Genomic DNA, 4,830 nt, shown 5'->3' on the forward strand with positions numbered 1-4,830 from the left:
CTCAGTATATAAGCTGGGGGGAGTTGGCCAGGGGGCAGCGATCGCTGCTCGGGGACTGGCTGGGCATCAGTCGGGGCGGGTGGTGCGGTTGCATCACGTGGTTTTTTTTTTTCTTTCCCTGACTTTTTGTATCTCTCTCTTTCTCTCCCTCTTTCTCTCTTTGTTTTACTTTCCATTACAAGTTATTATTGTTGTTGCTGTTGTTATTATTATTATTTCAAGTATTAAACTGTTCTTATCTCAACCCATGAGTTCTCTTACTTTGCCCTTCCGATTCTCTCCCCCATCCCACCGGGGGCGAGGGGGGGGAGGGTGAGCGAGCAGCTGTGTGGTGCTCAGTTGCCGACTGAGGTTAAACCACGACAACACCCCTTTGCAAGGGGAAGTTTCCAGTTGTGGAGAAACTGGAAGTGTCCCGTCTGCACCTGAACAATTTTTGCCAGTTCATTCTTTTTATTTATCATTTGCAATAGCACAAGCCCACAGTGTGATGAATCCTTCTCAATCCTACATATACAACAGCAAACACAGCATACAGCAATGATCCCTGCCCAGGGATCGTGGCAGTGCAAGGCAGGGAGGCACACAGGGAGCACCATGACTCTAGACACATCGGTACAACAGCCATTTTGACTGCAAATGTCAAAATTCTTTACCTTCTCCATACTGACACCATCTGCTGCTACACAGAAGATATGGGTTGTTTATTCAGTCAGCTCTTTCTTGAGGCGCTAAGGGTTACCTGCAGAAGGCGATGGCCAGACATTTCATTACCTATGGATGCTTCACTCCAGTCAAGCTAATACAGAGCAGATAAGGACGGCTTTTTGTGAGACACCTATGATGTGGTGTGGAATTGCTTATCAATGCTTGTACCTCCATGTATATATACATGGCAAAAACTTGTTAGCTGCAGCAAAGCTCCAGGTAAGTAGCGGCAGAGGAGTGTTGAGCAAAAAAAGGATGGTTCAGCACTGATCTGAGAGCTGCCTGCCAAGCCGTGTCTGCGCTTTAGAAAGGAGGTAGCATGCTGCAGGTAACAGGGGCATGCAGCACCTTGCAGAGCTGAGCCCTTCAGGCTCTGCACCTCATGCCTTGTAAGTCCTTGCTGAGCACTACACAGAGGCCCCCAAATCCCTCCTCTGTCCTACCCTCAAAGACTGAGGACATTGTGCTAATTTAAGGGTGGTCAGTGCAGCTCCGTGGCTCCTGGATTAGAACCGCCTGCCTCTGCGACACTGCTGAGAAGATGCAGAAGCCATCAGAGCTGGCTCCAGCTGGCCTGCAAGGCTCTGCTTCACTGGTGCAAACACCAGTGCCTCCTGGTGCCATCCTTGCCTCCAAGTGTCGATGCGTTAGGTGTGTCGGTCACGTACCTCCAGGCATACCCCGCTATCTGCTACTGCTCTGGCTTTTGGAGTTCCACCGCTGATTGCTTAATGCCCCGCTCTGCTCAGTGCTCTTAGCTGCACACGTGGGGCAACCGGGTTCAACACAGAGCGACACAAGTTTCCTCATAAAATGTAATACAATACTGGGGGAAGCATGCAGAGATTTAAGAAATTAATGTGATTTAAATGCAAAAAGATTGCACATATAGCACAGAGGATGAAAAGGCAGGAGCAGTATCATCAGAACTGTCAGCTGGAGGCGATGCTGGCTTTTCGGAGGCTGGCTTTTCTGAACAGATTACTGTTTCTACAAATCTCAGTCACTTCAACTATGAAATTGAACGCCCAATGGAAACCTTTAACTGTGAGGGTTCTTGCTGCCTCTTTCTGAATGGCTACAGTTTCACTGTCGTCATCATCTTCCTCAGATGGAGCAAGATCCATCATGGGTGAAAAATGGAAAAACAGAGTTAAAAACTGGGCATTCAGTTTCATAGATGAACCAGCAAAAATCCTTTTGTATTGGAGCTGCTTGTTCTTTCAGGGTTGTTTCGTATGAATCCCCGACTCCTACAGAGCATTTGCATTAACACGCCTGAAGAAACCACACAGCTCTACAAAACAAGCACCAGCAGAAATGCTGCAAAAAGCAACAGTTTGTGTGAGCTTGCAGACAGGGGCACAATACAGACATCTCCTCTTTGCTCCACAGGGAGAGATATATTCAGTTTACTCCCTGTAAGTCTACCTCCAGGCAAAAGGGCTGGGAGATGAATCCAAACTGAAAGCCACTCTTCAGACAGCATGGGGGATCTCAGGGTTCATTGGTTCCAGCACCAGTTTCCAGGATCCCAGTAACACAGTTTGTCCCTGCTCCAACTCTGCCACTCCAAAAGCTGCCAGAAAGTACTGAATGGTTTTTAAAAAAACTCAACAGGAGTTGCCTTTCCAGCAAGATGGAGGGCATTCAGGGAGCAGCATCAGTGAAGAGGATGGGGCGAGGGGCGCAGGATGAGTGGCTTGGGGATGGGGCTGAACCACCGGGGTGAGTAAGAAGAGGGTGGAGGTGAGGAAGCCTGTAAGTTGTTGTAGGGTGGGACTAGCTAGTGGCGTTTGTTTGGACATCCGTTCATTTCTCACCAGCTAATACATCTCTGCCAAATTCACGCCTTCATTAAATGCTTTAGTAAATCAGCCAGCATGTTTAATGAAAGAAAAGGTGTAAAAGGAAATACTAGTTGCTTGACTCATCCTAAAACTCCAGCTCTCCTTCCCTGCCTCAGGGAACAGGGAGCATAGTGAGGGTGGTCTGTCTGGTCCCAGGGTGAATATACCAGCACCCAGTGTTTAAAGGGGGCTGCAGCAAGATAGAAAGACTAAATACTTCCAAAATTTCTGCCACAGCTCAGGCTAGTTCCTCTTGTGGTCCTGAGCAAACAGTGATTCCTGAAAAAAACACTTCCCTTTTCTTTCCACAACGAGGTGCTGCCTGGGCTAGGGCTTTTTCCAGCGGTTTCCAGGACAGCCTGACTAAGCCCACGATTAAGGTATCATTACATCCCAGAACTATATAGGATTATGATGTGTTCAAAATGGAAACAGCAGCACATGATGATCAGTCGCAGCCCTTGCACACAGGACAGCAAGGAGCTGTGCGGGTCAGGGATGAGGGGCTTGCCAGCAGAGATGAGAGGGTGAGTGAAACGAAAATAAGCAATAGGTAGTACGTGTATTCCTGCTGATGACACAACTGGCGTGAGGCAGGTACTGTCTCCCAGTCAGAGGAAAAGAAGCCCCACCTGCTTTGTGCACTTTGAGTTACAGAAGACATCAGAAATAGCTCAAGCAGCAGATCTATACCAGCTAACACAGGAGCCGGACAGTGACCGAACCAGTCTCTCCCATTTCTGTGCTCTCTTGCTCCATGACTCATCATCTGGCATGTGGCACTCTGCAGGAGCCACTTATAGGCCATGACTCACGAGCATCCACCGAGGTGATCTGGGCTAGAACCTGCTCCTCCTTCTCCCCACCAGCTGTCCTCTGCCCCAGCCCCCACCACATATGCTCCTAATTACTATATGCAAATCCACAGAGGAGAAAAAGACTAATATTTCTAGCTGCTAATATCACACCGAAATTGCTGCTGAATCAAACTGCAGACACAGTAAATCCTTTCTTACCACAGACACTCTAGCAGCAGCAGCAGCAGGAGGAGGGACTACGCTTCTATAGCACCTTTCTGCCTGAGCACTCTGAAAGCATATTGAAGATCTTACAAGAGCAGAAATTACACAATTCCTTTCTGAAACATGGGTCTGCCTGGCTGCTGGAGCCTGGGTGCTGCAGGGTTCCCAGAGCACTCAAGAACCCACACATAAAGGAAAAAAATCCTATAAGCAAATGAAACTGCTGGGCAGAATCAGTAGCTGAAGATGCCAAGCTTAACTCCTCCTTAACTGCACAGCTTTGGCCAGGGCTTAGCTGCAAAGCAGGGCTGTCAGCTGGCTGCCTCATGAACGTGCTCCTTTTACACATCTGCCCGATGGGGGACCCTAGGAACCAGAGGCTGCAGTTGTGTAGTGACAAAAACACAGCCAGGAGTTGTGGGTGAACCAGAGTCAAAGCCAGCAAAAGTGTGGACTGAAGGTTTTCCCACCTTCTATGCCTGGGAGCTGTGAGCTCAAAACTCTCCACCATGGGAGGGTAGGGAATAAAGGGTCCTGCTGAGGGAGTCAGGCATCAAACTCAGCGCAGCTTTGTGAATCAAAGCCCGCTCTCTTGACCTGTGCCTGCAGGCATACAAGATGGCAAAACTGTTCCCAAAGTCTGTTATATGGCTACACGCAAGGGTGAATGAGCAGCCGTTCTTGCTCAGGTGTGCACTGCAGGGGCGAAGGCTCCCAAGTTGATAGCAAGAGGTGCACAGGGCACAGATGCTTCGCAGGGATGGAGATATTCTCAACAGCACTGGAGATTTCAGGGGTTGCTGTGTATCTGAAGCATCCCTAGAATTACTATACTTTGGAAAGACCTCTCAATGAGAGGTCACAATCACTTCCACTGGGCCCTCAGGACTTTCCTCCCTAACATTTACTGGAATCTGGCTTCAGACAACTTGGTGTTGCCCAGACCATGGCAAAGGAGAGGCTCTACTTGTCCAAGGCTTATGGAAGGATAATTTCAGAAGCAAGTTTCATCTGCACAAAGAAAAAGCACATGAGAATAGCTCCATCTCAAGTAGCTCTAGATCCCCTACCACCTTCATGACTTGGGGAAAAGAGATGATGGCATCTTGGCCTGTATCAGAAATATTGTGTATCAGAAATAGTGTGGCCAGCAGGAGTAGGGAAGTGATGGTGCCCCTGTACTCGGCACTGGTGAGGCCGCACCTCGAATACTGTGTTCAGTTTTGGGCCCCTCACTACAAGAAGGACGT

General features: G+C 48.7%; 1 protein-coding gene across 8 annotated transcripts in view; it reads right to left on the minus strand.

The window, feature by feature from the left end:
* The window catches only part of RUSC2 (RUN and SH3 domain containing 2), a 63,809-nt gene that overhangs the window by 20,822 nt on the left and 38,157 nt on the right, over nucleotides 1–4,830 (minus strand). For 7 of the 8 annotated variants that reach the window (XM_009288210.2, XM_009288209.2, XM_009288211.2 and 4 more), the window contains one exon: nucleotides 657–742. The exons of the other annotated variant lie outside the window; for it this stretch is intronic. The gene's annotated coding sequence lies outside the window, so the exon portion shown is untranslated. The remainder of the gene's footprint in view (nucleotides 1–656; nucleotides 743–4,830) is intronic. 8 annotated transcript variants of the gene reach the window in all.

This window comes from Aptenodytes forsteri, unplaced genomic scaffold (genome assembly GCF_000699145.1).
Source record: "Aptenodytes forsteri isolate BGI_AS27 unplaced genomic scaffold, ASM69914v1 Scaffold201, whole genome shotgun sequence".
In the NCBI taxonomy this organism is placed as follows: Eukaryota; Metazoa; Chordata; class Aves; order Sphenisciformes; family Spheniscidae; genus Aptenodytes; species Aptenodytes forsteri.